Below are 18,474 nucleotides of genomic sequence, written 5' to 3'. Positions count from 1 at the left end.
GCTGTGGTTGGTTGGTTGGTTGGTGCACTCTGGAGTTGCTTTTGAGTGAAAAAAGAATGTCTCAAAACAGGAAGTTCAGTGCTGCTATACAGGAGAGAGAGAGAGAGAAAGAGAGAGAGAACGCAAGATGCACTGAAGCAGCTCAGCAGGCGCAGGCAAACCCCGTTACCATAGTAACAAGATGGCGGAACGACTTTTTTTTTTTTCCGGCTTGTTTGCGCCATGAGGTCACGTGACACTGCGCTGGGGAATGGGGCACTTCCTGTTTGCAGCGAGCTGCTGTTGTCAGTTTCAACAAAATGGCTGCTGGAGGACCGCAAGCGTAAACCCAGAGTCACTCCAGAGCAGGTTAAATGGACGCCTCGGAGTTTTCCTCCCGTCAGAGCGCGGAGTCCTGCGCGCGAGTGAGATAGAGCAACGCGCGCCGGAAACGCTCTCCCTGCCCGCCGCCGCGCGCGCACTTTCTGTTGGGCTCGAGATGAACACGTCATTGAGAAAGTGCAGAGCGCGCGGTGGAGCTGCTGCACGCGCCGAACGCAGGCGCTGAGGGACTCGGGCTGTTCGCGCGGAAGCTAAAGCTAAAGCTAAAACCGCCGCGTCCTCAGTCTGCACTGGCTGGGCTGGGGGTTAAACAATCATAAAAAATACTCGAACCGGACTGGAAAAGCCAGTGACCGCAGTGTTTGAACTGGAGCGTATTGTGAGCTGCGCCAGAGCTGCTGAAGTGTCAGTGCGGCTCTAGAGGACAGAGAGACACCTCCGGGCCGGACAACCCGTCCAGCACAGACCCGCCATTACCGGACCCGCGTCGAGCACGCTGAGCTGAGCTGAGGTAACTGCCGACCCGTGTTTCTGCCTGAATGTGAAGCTGTTTAACCGCAGGCTCGGCGCTGCGTTTCTGTTTTTATTTGTGAAGCAGCTCGCTGAGGTGTTTGTTTTGGGATGATGAATAGTTTAACAGCCTGTTTGTGGACGTGAAAAACGTTTAAACAGTTCACTCTGTCGTCTTATATTCTGTGAGGTTTGTTTGTTTGTTTGTTTGTGACTAGCATGCCTGGTTGTTTTTGTCAACATTAGGCTACATCCAGTTCAGCACACTGCACTCTTGTTTATTTTCTTAAACGCACGAGCGAGTCCACGTTGCACAATCTGCTCTCTCTCTTTCTCTTTCTCTCTCTGACATGTTTGCTATTCACTGTGCTCAAACTGCTGCACAGGAAAACATTGCATGCTAAAATAATTCTTGCAGGATGAATATCTTTGATCTGTGCTGCCCTACGTCTTTAAAGTGCATCCAATCTCATCCTGACACACAGACAAGACACACTCACATTCACACCTACGGTCAATTTAGAGTCACCAGTTAACCTAACCTGCATGTCTTTGGACTGTGGGGGAAACCGGAGCACCCGGAGGAAACCCACGCAGACACAGGGAGAACATGCAAACTCCACACAGAAAGGCCCTCGCCGGCCACGGGGCTCGAACCCGGACCTTCTTGCTGTGAGGCGACAGCGCTAACCACTACACCACCATGCTGCCCATTATTATTATTATTATTATTATTATTATTATTGTTGTTGCTTATTGGTTTATTTTTACTTTTGTGGAAACCAGACTCAATAGCACCACCAATAGACGTAAGCAAAAATACACACAATATAATACGCAGAACTGGGGACTGATTTCTTTCTAGCCCAGAGTGTAGAACCACGCAGCATACAGTTAAGGAAATGGCACTAGATTTTGTCTGCTACTTGGGGCTAATTTATTTAAACTTGCTTCACTGACACATCCAGTGTTGTAGTCGAGTCACTAAACCTCGAGTCCGAGTCCAGTCTCGAGTCCCCAGTATTCAAGTCCAAGTCATTAAAGAAAATTTTGAGTCGAGTCAAAGAACAAGACTCCAACCGCACCATTTGACGGTGGCTGTTGCTGCCTTTATGTGAAAGTGTCTCTGCTACAGTGTTGGATTAACATTACTGCTTGACTAGCACCCGGAGGAAACCCACGCGGACACGGAGAGAACATGCAAACTCCACACAGAAAGGCCCTCGCCGGCCACGGGGCTCAAACCCGGACCTTCTTCACAACAGCACTAACCACTACACCACTACAGTCAAGATCTCATCTCATTATCTCTAGACGCTTTAAGGCCAATTTATGCTGACAACCCAGTCCTCGCAGACGGCGTCGCAGATAGCGTCTGCGTAGCCCCCCCACCTTCGCAGACGCTCTGCGCGCACCTCCCAAAAATTGTGACCACCGCAGAAGCCTCGCAGACAGAGTCGCAGACGAGGGCTCTGATTGGTCCACTCTACATCCGCTGTACACGCACTTCCGCTTCCCTACTTTCCCGGTTTGGTTTGTTTTCACGACCGCCATTTTTAAAAACACGAGCGAAGATGGAGCAGCACGAAGAACGGTTGATCGAGGAAGTGAGGAAGTACGTACATCTATACGACTCCAGTTCTAGTCATTATAAGTAACCGGAGGATAAACACTCCACTAACCACACCCACCAACTACTCCTAGCGACTTCGCGCCCCCTTGCGTTGTGGCGGTAAATAACATCGCGCACGCCTATTACTCCCCGCTCAACGATAAATTACAACTGTCTGCGAAAAGCTATCTGCGAAAGCCTTGTCGCAAGAGCATGCAGAGGCCTTTATCCTGTTCTACAGGGTCGCAGGCAAGCTGGAGCCTATCCCAGCTGACTACGGGCGAAAGGCGGGGTACACCCTGGACAAGTCGCCAGGTCATCACAGGGCTGACACATAGACACAGGCAACCATTCACACATCTTGACATTCACACCTACGGTCAATTTAGAGTCACCAGTTAACCTAACCTGCATGTCTTTGGACTGTGAGGGAAACCGGAGCACCCGGAGGAAACCCACGCGGACACGGGGAGAACATGCAAACTCCACACAGAAAGGCCCTCGCCGGCCACGGGGCTCGAACCCGGACCTTCTTGCTGTGAGGCGACAGCGCTAACCACTACACCACCGTGCTGCCCGCAAGTTCAATGTAATTCTTCTATTTTATATTAAACTTCTGTGCAAAATTTTTTTTTTTTACCTTGCGCAGTACCAGAAAAATTCAGTCAAAATCGAGCCACAGGGAGGGAAAGTAATCTCATTGCCCCGTACTGGATGCGTTCCAACCTCTATGGGAAAATGAATGGGAATATCTTTTCAAAAAATTACGTTTCGGGTTACACTTCAAAGTTAAGACAGTGGCTTCCATATGGCTTTTTTTTTTTTTTTTTTTAAAGATTTTTTTTATTGGGCTTTTTTTCATCTTTATTGGATAGGACAGTGTAGAGACAGGAAATGAGCAGGATAGAGGGAGACGGGGAGGGATCGGGAAATGACCTCAGGTCGGAATCGAACCCGGGTCCCCAGATTTATGGTATGGCACCTTATCCACCTGAGCCACAACGCCCCCGGCTTCCATATGTTGTGCATGTCGGGCAGCTCTATCGATCCTGGTGATCATGCTTTATTTTTTCCACCGATTTGAATTGTTTTGAATGTTTTTAATAAGCTGATCAAAGACTGCACGGACCCGACGTCGCGTATGTGACGTCACCGCAACTCTAGCGCCTTTCCAAATCTGTAGCAGGTAGCGGCCGGCGAGCAGCCTACATCAACATGCCGATTTGTATAGCGTGGTTGACGGAGTATTTCTGTACCAATAAGAAATGCATCCCTCGTAGGGATAACCATTACAGATCGGGGCATGTAGTCAACTGCCGCTATTCACAGGGAGAGCTGTCAGCACTCGTAAGGGCTAGTATGAAGAAGAAAACTTATCAAGCCTACTGCTGATGTAATATGAGCGACTCTGACTAGACAGTTTGGTTGTAGTCCATTTCTGACCGGTTAGGCACAATTTCGTTCTTTTAAAAGACAGCAAAATTTCACCTGATACTTTCACAGTTAGTAGATAATCCCAACATATACAACATGTTTTTTGGGGGTGTACAAGTTCCACGTCATAACTTTGTGGGATTTTTTTTTTTTAAATCGGGTCTATGGGATTTTCAATAGTATGGCTCTCGGCTTAGGAACGCTACCACTAGGATCGCTGTGTTTCACTTTCCCTCCCTATTGGTCCACCTCTGAAAAAACTTGGCATTTGGATTTCCTGGCAAACGTTGATTTTCGTGATGTCAGCGCTGGTTTGTTTATGGTAGTATTCTACAAATTTCTTCAACGTTATCGCGTAATTATGAAAATGGTTAACAGATGTATCGTAGGAGGGTGTAGCAACACCAATCTTGATGGGATTAGTACTCATCATTTCCCAAAAGACCGGACAATGAGAGAGAAATGGGAGCGCTTGGTCTACACAGGCTGTGCACTGAAACCGTGCAAAGCTCGCGCAGCCTGCTGGCGCTTCCACAGATAACGTCACGAATCTGGCTCCAGGCTCCCTCGGGATTTTTCCAGACGCATTTTATTTTATTTTTTTCTGCTGTAGACAGATGGCCTTGTGCAAAATTACCCTTCTGGATGAGTGTGGAAAGGGACATTCTTTGAGATAAAAAAACCCCGAAATTGGTCCAGAATATGCACTTAAAAAACAAAACGTACACAACTCGGATAATGCGTTCAGCTAATTGCTGAGATTTGTATAGGTAATCGTATGGGGCCGAGTAAATTTAAGGATTAATTTTACGAGTGACTTTAAAACTTCGAAATCACGAGTGAAATTGATCCTTTAATTTTACAAGGAACCATACGATTACTTGTTTTATAATATATAGGGCCAAATTCATACTAAGGAAGCCATTCAAGTTCACAACATTTTGTCATTCACGTTTTCTGAACCAATCAGGGCGCAAGACTATCTTGCACGTTTGAATCAGTTTCTAAAGTGTCTTTCATCATGACGCGGCGACACGACACGAGGACCGCATTTCCACAGAATATCATCTTGTTTCGTCAGGCTTTTGGACTTGTTTGGCTTTTTACCCATTCCAACGAACTAGCCAATAGCATTTCAGAAATACAGGCCCTGTGTTAAGGAAAAAAAGCCCTCCTTGATTGAGTAATTTGGCCCTATGTATTATAATTCCAATTTGAGCGGCGGCTACAATTATCAACATCTTAACAATCTTTTGTCTGTTACGAAAGTAGAAAAGACTTTCAGTACATAAATTGTGCATGACTCAAACTTTCACGGGGCGGGGACAAAAAAAAAAAGTTGATTCCTGATTACTTAAGCCAATATCTCACTGGGCTGCGACAAATTGCGAACGTCATTCCGAGAGAGTTTCAAAAGTGTCTTGAAACATTCGCGGGGATTCTCAATTTCCTCGCATGAGTCGCAAAGTGTCGCTCCTTCGTCGCTGAAATTTTGAACATGTTCAAAAAATTTGAGAGACAAAATTTCTCTCAAAATAGCCGCAAGTGCATCACTGGTGTCGCAAAGCCGTCGCGAAGCCTTCTCAAGTCAGTTTCCATGAGACAGGAAGTGCAAGTGTATCTCACTGGGCTGCGACTAGTTGGAGACGCAACAATTGCGCTAAAATATGCGAATATCAATTCAGTGTGATTCCAAGTGAAAATTGTCACTAATTTGCATATTTTATCGCAGTTGTTGTCTCCAACTAGTCGCAGGCTGTCGCAGCCCAGTGAGATACTACCTTTAGCGTATCAGATCATGTGACGCGTAACAGTTTTTATTTAAAATTTGTTTTACATAGACTAATACAAAATATATTTTATATAAATATATCAACGTCGGTGCTTACGTAAATGAAGTAATTCTAATGTTTGTAAACAAATGAACTGATGTTTAACCTGTGTCAGAAAATCTTTTTGTTCCACTTTAAGTATTTCCGTAGATCACGTGTTGTTAATCATTCGTTGTTGTTTGTATTAATTTCTAGTTTTGTAGTTTACCAGTAAACGTCAACGGGCAATTGACATTGTAACCGCGTGAAAATCCAGGTCGAAGGTTGCATATCATTCCTCGAAACAAAATATAAAATGTCTACTGATGTTGCATGCGGTAGAGATTTACAACAAACTGCAAAAAGAAAAAATTCTGAATGGAATTGAAAAATCTGAATATTTCAAGCATGTAATTTTTTTTTTAATTTCTTCGATATATTTACTATTCACTATGCTCAAAGTGCTGCACAGGAAAACATTTCATGCTAAAATAATTCTTGCAGGATGAATATCTTTTATCTGTGGTGCCCTACGTCATAATTTCATCTCCGACGTCACAACTATAAACGAGGCATGTGACAATAAAAATCAAAGTTATTAGATTAAGAATATTTCTACTACACTAGAAAGCACTAGAAAAGACCTTTAAAATGATGCATGAACCAACTATCTATGACAAATATTAAGAAAGTTATGAATTTTTTAATTCTGAAAAATTGAGATTTTCAGCCCTTAATTACACACTAAAACAATAGAAGAACTGTGACCGATATCAACAACTTCCACCTGTAAATGACCATAGCTTGCTTAATTTTTGTCCTACTTTTTGTCCGTCCGCCGGCAGCACTTGGCCACACAATTTTCTAATGTTAGCAAAACCAATGTGCTTGTCTCTTGATTCCGATGAAACTTGGCAGTAATCAAGAAAAATACTTAAGCTATCACTTCTATATGTTTAGAAAATACAACCTACTCACCATTGATGGTAGCAGAAGTCGGAAGATGAGGGTCTACTTCATAAACAATTTTTTTTCCACTTCCCGTTGTCACATCGCAAAAATTGGAGAACTACGAGGTTACTGAGAATACTGACTACGTCATCAGTATTCGTGCACTGGGGAAATCCGCACGGGAATCAATAACGTAGAAAGCAAAGACCAAAACGCGACGCATGAGTAGCCACTGCAGGCCGCTAGCAGTAGGCAGAAACAATACAAGCGCTACGCAGGTCATTGTAGCGTAACTATATAAACACGTTTTGAAAATTGGAAAAGATGGGACATATCAATATCAATACCATATCCACACACACAAGCAAAACACTGCAGGTGAATAGTCTTTAAAAAAAAAAAACCCACACACAGATAACTCGGATAATGCATTCAGCTAATTGCTGAGATTCTTCCAATTAGAGCGGCGGCTACAATTATCGACACCTTAACAATCTTTTGTCCGTTACAAAAGTAGAAAAGACTTTCAGTACGTAAATTGTGCATGATTAATTACTCAAACTTCAACTGGAGGGAGGAAAAAAAAAAGTTGATTCCTGATTACTTAGCGTATCAGATCATGTGACTCCGTAACAGTTTTTATTTAAAATTTGTTTTACATAGACTAATACAAAATATATTTTATATAAATATATCGATGTCGGTGCTTATGTAAATGAAGTAATTCTAATGTTTGTGAACAAATGAACTGATGTTTAACCTGTGTCAGAAAATCTTTTTGTTCCACTTTAAGTATTTCCGTAGTTCACGTTTTGTTAATCATTTGTCGTTTGTATTAATTTCTAGTTTTGTAGTTTACCAGTAAACGTCAACGGGCAATTGACATTGTAACCGCGTGAAAATCCACGTCAAAGGTCACATCATTCCTCGAAACAATATAAAACGTCTACTGATTATTGTAATATGCAGTAGAGATTTACAACAAACTGCAAAAAAAAAAAAATCTGAATGGAATTGAAAATCTGAAAATTTCAAGCTTTTTTTTTGTAAAATTTAATATGCTCAGAATTTAATTCTGGTCTAATTCTATTTATTGCACTAGGATTCCAAATACTCTATAAACATTCCATTCTGTTATGGATCAGGGGAAAAAAACCCATTATAATAAATCACAGCACTTTTTTTTTTTTCCACAAAGTACTTCATCGACTTCAACAATGTTCCACAAAGATCGATCCGTAACAGTTGTAAAGATCACTTAATTCCACAGGGTGTCTAATGGTGGACACCGGTGAAAGTGATCACTATTATCGACACCTCATGTGACTTCTCAAACGTGCTTTTAGATACAAAATGGCGGCTGATAAATGAAAGAGTAAGAAACAAAGTAGGTTTCGACAAGGAGATCATGAAATATCGGTGAATTTGATCAGTAAAAACATGCCCATGATCTTTCCACCACCATGCTTACCTGCGATGATCGTGTTTAAAAAAAAAAATCCATCTCCGGTAATGAGCTGCATCATCAGATGACAAGCTCAAAGGGCGATTGGTTTAGGGATGGCGAAAACTAAAAAATCTTGACCGACCACCGAGCCTCATTAGCCGGTTAAAGTCGGTTAACCTATGAGTTTAAACAGGGATGCAAACGGCGCGCCTTTTTCACATCTCGTGCAGATCCGATTTTTTTTTTTAGGAGGGGCGTTGGAGTGTCTGAATAATTTCGTCAGAGTAAATTATGTAATTTCTGTAAATTCTAAAATTACTACATAAGCAAATGCCGTCACAGTTCATGAAAAAGCCGTGAAAAAGTCGGCATCTGCGCCTTTAGTTTGTGTGGAGAGATATGATCTGCAATAACATGCATTGTTGGCTACAGACCGAAACATACTTTCAGAATGCACTGGCCAAGGCAGGACTAAACTCCATGTGCCTTCTAATAATAATTTAAAAAAAAAACAGAATAGTAATTTGTAAGCTAAAAAGCCTGTGTCTACACTTTTCTTTCACTGAGTGGCAGCTGTGTTCAGCTGGGGCGGGACATGACTGAATGGGTGTTTCTGATTTGTCAGCTGTCTTTAACTGGGGCGGGACATGACTGAATGGGTGTTTCTGATTTTGTCAGCTGTCTTTAACTGGGGCGGGAGGGTGGGACATGACTGAATGGGTGTTTCTGATTTGTCAGCTGTCGTCCTTACACCGCATGGCATGCCCCAAGCGTTTACAAACACAGAATTCCAGGTTCTCCGCTCTAAAATCGGCAGCTTCAAAACGATTGATTTATTTATTTTTTTTTCACCGACAACCAAAAAAAATTAACCGGTTGACGTTGATTCGGTCAACCACCGGTCAAACGGTCATCGGTTAACATCCCTAGATTGGTTCATTGATTAACCGATGATAACTGTTGTAACTGAAACTCACCTTTTGTGAAATTTTTTTTTTTTATTATTGATATCTGAAAAGGTGTCTAATTATGGACTGTCGATAAATTGTTGCATCTTTTAGAACTTTTCCAGAAGCTTACATTTGCATCCACAAATAAGGCTTAATCTGTTTTGCATATTTAACAAAAACAAAAATCTATTCTTCGGATGATAGAATTAAAATGTATATTTCACTAGAGAAAAAGAAACGTGGTTGGAATATCATTGTTGTTTAATCATGAAAATAACATTTGTTTTTGTACAGCTGTGTTTGTGGTTTTCCTTTTTTTTCCCCCCTCTTGATATGACACAAATCCAGTTACTAACATTTTATGGGATTCCTCTGTAATGTTATCCTGACTGTGAACAGGAAAGCGTATAGTATGTAAGATATCAGGAATGCAGGTCACCTAGAAACTGACAGATTTGGTTCTGAATATAGAAAATAAAACCTGATTTTGAGAAAATGGTTTTTAAAACCCAATGTTATTTCCTTCATGTCTTTCCAGTGCAGTTGAAACAGATTAAAAAGGAAATTGATGTACGGTTTCAGGCGCATGCAAAGAAATGCTGTTAAAGCAAAGATGCCTTCCAAAAAAAGTAATATTTTCTACATTAAAAAAACCCCAACAACTAAGGAGCAGTAATCAGTAATAGTCAGTATTTGGTATGACCCACTGTTTGATTAAAAAAAAAAAAAAAAATTGGTAGTTTCAGGTACATATTATGAAGTCTTGTTCATGTTAAATTAGCTGATGAGCTTTACTGAGCGTCTTGGAGAATCCGTACAGTTCTTCAGACTTTGACTGTTGGACTTGTGTCTTTATTGCATGCAAATCCAATTTTTTTTTAATTATGTCTGAAAAGTGGTCTATTGTGCAATGTTGTTTTCTTTACTGACAAACGCGTCTCTGTAACATTTCAATTTTTTGTTGGAAAAGTAATGATTGGAAATTTAACCTGTGACTTTCAAGGTTTAGACTCAATAATGGAGAAGTGAGCTTTAACAAAAAACAAACAGGGTGCCAAAGACTTTCACAGTACGATATGCCATATAAATTGACAAGCACCGTACCGGTCAAACATTTGGAGACACCTAATTCAGTGTTTTTATTATAATTTTTATTAATTAAGGCACTTCATATTTTAAAGCTAGACTGCCTTTCAGATTTTTCAAGTGTAGGTCATAAGAATTTTCCCCGACGCCCAATTACTTTTGTTTAGTGGACTGAAAGCTACTGAATTCAAATTACAGACTTCCAATTTTATTAGTTGGAAAAAAATAGAACAGTTAATGAATTTAGACCCACGTGGCCCTAAATTTTCCACTATTTTTCCCTTCTTCACTATGACGCGATACAAGATACTAAGTCATGCATCACGTGTTGAGCGTTCCCCATTTGTGCAAGGCATTGTGGGATACAAATTTGAAACAGGAGAGAAAAATGGAGGCTGTGAGTGTGCGAATGACACGTGAAAGCCCGGAAAGCGAGAAGAAAAGACATGATGTTGTATATACTACTACTAATAAATATTGTCGGTCAGCGAGCACCTTGGTGTGATCAGCTGTTCGTTTAGCGACAGAATGATGTAACGGTCAGTGCACGGTCGAAGGTAAACCTGCGCATGCGCACACGGACTTCCTCTGTCTGCTTGACTGCGCGAAGTGAGCGATTTCATGCACATTTGCTCGGGAGTCCTCTCAAATTAAATAATTTCCCAGCCACGGAATAGCCTGGCTTGGGTTTGGATGTTAAATAAACCTATCACAATGACTAAATTTCACTGATTTTTATGAAATCGAAAGACCGTCTACTTGTAATGATGGATGCTGTTTCTCTTTACTTAGTTGAGTGGTTCTTGATATAATATGGATGACTACAGTTGTGGAATAGGGCTATTTACTGTTTAGTTTGATCTCAAATGCATTAAGAAGGCAAGAAACTAGTCCACTAATTAACTTTTGACGAGGCACAGGTGTTAATTGAAAAGTGTTCCAGGTGACTACCTCATGAATAATAATAATAAGTTCAATTTATATAGTGCCTTTCTCAAAACCCAAGGTCGCTTTACAATTATAGGGAGGGGGGGGGGGAAAGTCCACTAGAGGTCAGGATGTCATTCCAATGGTGTAGCAGTCACAGTCCCACCAAAAAGGTGCATGAAAACAAGTCGCACAGCCGCTGCGACGCCGCTGGGCAACATCACCACGAATCCCACAAAGCGAGCACAGACGCACCGCTACGCAGAGCGCTGGTATGTCCCCAGCCTCCGCAACGCCATCGAGCAACATCGCTCGGAACATCACGCCAAGCACTAAAGCGCTGCTGCACAGAGCGCTGAACAACCACGATGTTAAAATGAGCAACGAGCTCACTGCAGTCCATAGCTAGGAGCACAGGCATCACCCACGGCGAACCAAGGCCTGGAGGGAACCGGCGCCCAAAACTGGGTCCGGAGCTACACCACAACCAGCGGACAAAAACAAACATCAAACTATACAAACACGCACACAAAAAAGGAGAGAAAATAAAATGAAACGCTCCGGTGAGAAGCGGCAGCCAGAATGTGCTCGACATGCGTCCGGAAACGGAAACCGGATGTAGCATTTTGGGGAAGCTGGTTAAGATAATGCCAATAGTGTGCAAAGCATCAAGGTAAACGCTGGCTACTTTGAAGAACCTAAAATATGAAACACATTTTTTTAATGTATATTTTTTTACCACATATGTTCTATGTTATTTCATAGTTTTGATGTCTTCAGTATTGTTGTACAACATAGAAAATGGTAAAAATACGGAGAAAAAAAAAACTTATGAATGAGCAGGTGTGTCCAAACATTCGACTGGTCCTGACTCCTGTATATCAGCAAATAAGGTTTTCAGGGATATAACGTGATGTGATTTGATCAAGCGGGCGACGTTTCAGCCTTCTTTGAAATTTGCTAGTTTTCAGACAGTGCCACGGCCATGAGTGGAGAAAAACGCTGGTTGAGATTTGATGTTTGATATTACTTCAGTTTAAGAGTGTGTGTTGGGAAGACCATTTTACCAAGAGTGTCTTGTCTTGGGGGCGTCATGGCTCAGGTGGATAAGGCGCCATACCATAAATCTGGGGACCCGGGTTCGATTCCGACCTGAGGTCATTTCCCGATCCCGCCCCGTCTCTCTCTCTCCCACTCATTTCCTGTCTCTACACTGTCCTAGCCAATAAAGGTGAAAAAGCCCAAAAAAAATCTTTAAAAAAAAAAAAAAGTGTCTTTTCTTAAAGTCGTCTTCCAGAGCAGTGCTTCTCAAAGTGGGGTTCATACCTTTTTAATTTTATCGCAGCAGTGGAAATCACAACCCATCATTATCAAAAGGATTCGGTTCATTATGGAGTTCTTGTAGTCGAGTCTGATCACATGAATGGAAAAGTTTCAATCTAAATCTCAAGAACTCAAACAAGTCAGCTTATAAATCTGGAACTAATGTGTCACGTGGGTGGGAATTTCAGGAATTAAGAAGCTCAGTAGCTGTAGTAAATCTAAAAATATTTTAATGCTCATGAAATAAACGCGCTGAAGGAGTTCCATGGATCTTAATTTACAGATAAGCAGTCCTTAACTACGAGAAGTTTGAGAGTGGCTGTTTTAGTGGTTAGATAAATATTTGGAATCGCTTGGCATTAAATTAGTTACAGACACACTCGTGGGTGTTGACACTCATTTTAAACACCACTTAGAGAGAGAGGGATGGAGTACAGTCATACTGAAAGGATAAGCTGATGCGAGATTGTATCTGGACTAACTGTTTCCCTATTTATTGTTGTTTACTCCTGGGTTGTGTGGGTTTTACCGATTGCCTTGTGGGAAATGTGTCCAGGACTCTGTACAAGCTACTGACACGCTTGTTCCCTGTGTGAGCCCCCGAACCTCATGGTTGGCTAGTGTCATGCAGTAGTTGCTAATTTTGGAGAGCAGATTCCGTTCCCTTGCAGGGTCAGGGCCCCCTGTCAGCATGCAGGCGTATTAAAGAAACTCTGAAAGAGGCTATTGGGGGGGGGAAACCAGACAAAAAGAGGCCTGATAATGCTCAGATTACCATACAACATGCTTTCACTGCATGCTCTTACACAGCCTTGACAGCATTGTTGCGGCCATTTGCACTGTTCTGGGTTTAATGCAACTGAATATTGTTTGAAAAGAAGGGGAAAAAAAAAAAAACAACCAGATCCCGTTGCTGACAAGGCAAAGACAGCTGTGAAGGGCGGTCATTGGCAGAGACTCATCTTTAGATGTCTCTGGTGTGACATAGTTGGAAAAGCACAATATGCTGCCAAATACGTAGTTTAGTTATTTTAGTATGTAGTTGGGAATATTATAGAGGAACTTGAAAACCCTGATCTTGCATATTAAATGACCGAATCAAGAGCGTATATGAAGTATTAAAATTATATCATGGTATCGATCACAGTAAAAATCGAGACGCGAGCAGAGGTCTCATTGTGGACCCGGCTAGTTGGGTGATAAAAATGTACAATCACTGTATCTTTTACATATGGTCTGATTTTAAAGTGCATATCACGGGTAAATTCAGGAGCAAGATCAATGTAATTCTCCTATTTTATATTAAACGTTGGTCAAAAATCTGTCACATTTTGCATTTTGTGCAATTTTTTTTTACCTTGCGCATTACCAGAAAAATTCAGTTGAAATCAAGCCATTTGAGGCGAACTGGTCCGCCTCTGAAAAAACTTGGCATTTGGATTTCCCGGCAAACACTCACTACGTTTACATGCACATGGAGAGAATCGAATTTCTGCCGTTGCTCAACTGAAATCGAAGTTCAAAATGCCATGTATACACCTTAATTCGGCTGAAATTGAACCGAACTTGATTTCTCGGAATCGAGCTACACGACCTAGTTTATGCGATTTCTGCCGAGCTACTTTGTGCATGTATACCCTATCGAGCTAGTTGTCGAGCTACTTCCGGAAGTGACGAGTGACGAGACCACAAGCGGGAAACACAACAGCCTCGGTCGGCATGACAACGAATCATGACAACGGCATGAATCTTTTCTTTTTGTGGCATTGTTTGCACTGTTAAAATTTAGCTCACTTACTGTATCACCAAATACATCTGTACAGCTGTTGCATAGCTGTGAATTGTGTACATAAACAAGTCATTGTATTTGTGTGTGTATATATGTCCAACATCTGAAGAATGTCAATAAAAACAAAACAATTGAACTTTTTGTGTGTTTATTAAGACAAGTTAAATTGTAAGCAAAAAAAAATATTTTTTTGTAAGCAAAAAATGGACTTTAGAAAAATATTATTGTGCAAAATAAGTTGTCTTACAAAACAGTGGTCTGCGCCGGACAGTTTGTAGCCATAGTCTGTTAGAGCAAGCCTAACAGCTTGAACACGGAACTGCTAGTGTTGCCAGATTGGGGGTTTTAAGTGCATTTTAGCGGATTTGAACATATTTTGGGCTGGAAAACGTCAGCAGTATCTGGCAACACTATAAGCTCTTCTTCGTGACGACAACCGGAAGTGTACCAACACGATGGGGCGTGTAGCGCCACGTGTGGCTCGGGTGCACAATGCACCTTGCACAATAGCCCGATTTCACTTGTGCATGTAGGATTGGATTTCTCTGGCACCCCTGCTGGGACCCTTTGCTCGATTACCAACAGCAGCTCGATTTGGACGTGCATGTAAATGTAGTCATTGATTTTCGTGACGTCGCGTGCGGGACGCCTCCTTCTGAATCCTACGTCAGCGCTGGTTTGTTTATGAGAAAACGACCTGGTGGTTTTCTGCAAATTTCTTCAACGTTATCGCGTAATTATTAAAATGGTTAACAGATGTATCGTAGGAGGGTGTAGCAACACCAATCTTGATGGGATTAGTACTCATCGTTTCCCAAAAGACCGGACAATGAGAGAGAAATGGGGGCGCTTGGTCTACACAGGCTGTGCACTGAAACCATGCAAAGCTCACGTAGCCTGCTCGCACTTCTGCAGGTAACGTCACGATTCTGGCTTCAGACTCCCTTAGGATTTTTCCAGACGTGTTTTATTTTATTTTTTTCCTGTTGTAAACAGATGGCCTTGTGCAAAATTACCCTTCTGGATGAGTGTGTAAAGGGACGTTCATATATATAAAAAAAAAAAAAAACGAAATTGGTCCAGAATATGCACTTTAAATAAGGTGCGACATTTGATGGGGAAAAAAAAGAACCCCCACAATTATTTGATTAATGACCCAATACAAACCTACTGTATAATCATATACTTTCAAAAATTACTAAGATAATTAGAGGTAAAGCAAGAGTTAAACAGCAGTTATATGGCAAGCCATTCAATGGAGCATATGTGCTGAAAAGCAAAGGCATAAGTGAGGAAACTTGGTATTCCAGTTCTTATAAGAACATGTTTTGTTCATATCTAATAGCTAATGTTTGCATAATAACGTTTTTGCAATGTTGTGCTAACATTTGAAATCAATTCTTTGTGCATTTACAATCTAGCACCAGTTTTATCATTTTTACTCCAGTAAACTGAAAATGACACTTGGCTATGAATCCGGTATAAAATATCAAAGCAGAATATGAAGAAAATGTATTTAACGTTACACTTTCTTGAATTCTGGTGAAATATACAAATTTTCATGAATATCGTATGTAGAAAAAAAATTATCGAAAAAGTTGATTCCCGATTACTTAGCGTATCAGATCACATGACCCTGTTCCACAATTATCGACATCCAAATGATTGATTATTTAAAAAAAAAATCGGTATGTGGTATAAAGTTAACAAAAGTTTTATTTAAAATTTTTTACATAGACTTGTATTTAGTACAAAATATCTTTTATATAAATATATGGAGGGGCGGCACGGTGGTGTAGTGGTTAGCGCTGTCGCCTCACAGTAAGAAGGTCCTGGGTTCGAGCCCCGTGGCCGGCGAGGGCCTTTCTGTGTGGAGTTTGCATGTTCTCCCCGTGTCCGCGTGGGTTTCCTCCGGGTGCTCCAGTTTCCCCGACAGTCCAAAGACATGCAGGTTAGGTTAACTGGTGACTCTAAATTGACCGTAGGTGTGAATGTGAGTGTGAATGGTTGTCTGTGTCTATGTGTCAGCCCTGTGATGACCTGGCGACTTGTCCAGGGTGTACCCCGCCTTTCGCCCGTAGTCAGCTGGGATAGGCTCCAGCTTGCCTGCGACCCTGTAGAAGGATAAAGCGGCTAGAGATAATGAGATGAGATAAATATATGGATGTCGGTGTTTACGTAAATGAGGAAGTAGTTCTGATGTTCGTAAACAAATGAACTGATAATGTTTTAACCTGTGTCGGAAAATCTTTGTTCCACTAAGTATTTCCGTAGATCACATTTTGTTAATCATTCGTTATTTGTATTAATTTCTAGTTTTGTAGTTTACCAATAAATGTCAACAGGCAATTGACATTGTAAACACATGAAAATCCAGGTTAAAGGTCAATTTAAAATTTTTTTTTAAATTGAGATTTGAAATTTACATCTAAAAATATAAAATGTCTACTGATATTCTAATGTGGTAGATATTTACAACAAACTGCAAAAAAAAAAAAACCCTGAAATATTTCTAATTCTATTTATTGCAGTAGGATTCCAAATACTCTATAAACGTTCCATTCTGTTATGAATCAGAAAAAAAATTATAATCAATCACAGCATTTTTATTAAATTTTTTTTTTAAGTACTTCATCTACTTCAACAATGTTACACAAAGATCGATCCGTAACAGTTGTAAATGTCGCTTAATTCCACAGGGTGTCGATAATGGTGGACATCGGTGAAGGTGACCACTTTTATCGACACCTCATGTGACTTCTCAAACACGCGTTTAGATACAAAATGGCGGCTGATAAATGAAAGAGTAAGAAACAAAGTAGGTTTCGACAAGGAGATCGTGAAATATGGGTGAATTTGAGAAGTAAAAACATGTCCATGATCTTTCCACCACCATGCTTACCTGCGATGATGATTGATGTCTGGGTTTTCCTCAAATTGCTGATTGTGTTTAAAAAAAAAAAAATTCCATCTCCGGTAACGAGCTGCGTCATCAGATGACAAGATCAAATGGCGATTGGTTGATTGATTAACTGATAACGGTTTTAACTGAAACTCACCTTCTGTAAAATAGTTTATTGGTAAATCTGAAAAGGTGTTGATAATTATGGACTGTAATTGTAGCTGCTGCTCTATTTTGAGTCGTCTACAGCAAAATTTAAAAATCAGTGAAAATCGTTACGGTTGCGACAGTGAACAGTTTTCATTATAAACCTCCTCGGTCAGTAAACCGTTGTTAAATTGACGTTTTTGCAGGCATACTGTATACACTACATAAACAGGAACTCTACTAATATGAAATGTTGTTGGCTTTTTCATATTTGCTATTTTTAGTTATTATGGATATTGCACGATTTATGTTAAATTACTCAATTTTTACATGATCTTTTCAGTAACTTAGAAAATTTCCTTGTTGGTTTCTCATGAATGTGTTCAACTGCTTTCTTTGCTATCTTCTCATCCCTTTTTTTTTTTTTTTTCCTGTCTGTATTTCTCAGTTCTGGCTCTGATTTTTCTCTTTAATTTCTTTATCCAAGTTTGGAATTTATTTTTTTTAAGATCATTTGACTTTCATTGCATCTCTATAAGCTTTATATTTTGCCTTATTTGCTATAACGTAGACTTCATTTCCTTTTCTACTATTTTTGAACTTCTTTTGCTTGTCTTTCCTCGTTGGATCGTTTTTTTTTTTTCCTTGTAGCCTGAGGGCCTCTGCATGCTCTTGCGACAAGGCTTTCGCAGATAGCTTTTCGCAGACAGTTGTAATTTATCGTTGAGCGGGGAGTAATAGGCGTGCGCGATGTTATTCACCGCCACAACGCAAGGGGGCGCGAAGTCGCGAAATCGCTAGGAGTAGTTGGTGGGTGTGGTTAGTGGAGTGTTTATCCTCCGGTTACTTATAATGACTAGAACTGGAGTCGTATAGATGTATGTACTTCCTCACTTCCTCGATCAACCGCTCTTCATGCTGCTCCATCTTCGCTCGTGTTTTTAAAAATAGCGGTAGTGAAAACAAACCGAAGCGGAAGTGCGTGTACAGCGGATGTAGAGTGGACCAATCGGAGCCCTCGTCTGCGACGCTGTCTGCGAGGCTTCTGCGGTGGTCACAATTTTTGGGAAGTGCGCGCAGGGCGTCTGCGAAGGGGGGGGCTACGCAGACGCCATCTGCGAGTACTGCGTTGTCAGCATAAATTGGCCTTGAGGGTTCTCAGCCTGCCTCTGAGGCAATTTCCTTGTAAAGGGAAGTTTGACCTTCAAGGTGTTCATGCTTGTTCAGATTTTACTACACTGAAAGTTGACACCACCACCATGAC

The 18,474-nt window shown here is 41.1% G+C and overlaps 1 protein-coding gene across 3 annotated transcripts in view; it reads left to right on the top strand.

Annotated features, from left to right (window-relative positions):
- The first annotated feature begins 256 nt into the window (after positions 1–256).
- The window catches only part of tnrc6c1 (trinucleotide repeat containing adaptor 6C1), a 212,556-nt gene continuing 194,338 nt past the window's right edge, over positions 257–18,474 (top strand). For all 3 annotated transcript variants that reach the window (XM_060901343.1, XM_060901342.1, XM_060901341.1), the window contains exon 1: positions 257–832. The gene's annotated coding sequence lies outside the window, so the exon portion shown is untranslated. The remainder of the gene's footprint in view (positions 833–18,474) is intronic.

This window comes from Neoarius graeffei, chromosome 20, assembly GCF_027579695.1.
Source record: "Neoarius graeffei isolate fNeoGra1 chromosome 20, fNeoGra1.pri, whole genome shotgun sequence".
Taxonomy (NCBI): domain Eukaryota; kingdom Metazoa; phylum Chordata; class Actinopteri; order Siluriformes; family Ariidae; genus Neoarius; species Neoarius graeffei.
Note: the sequence above shows the minus strand (reverse complement) of the source record. Positions and strands in the feature narration are given on the sequence as shown.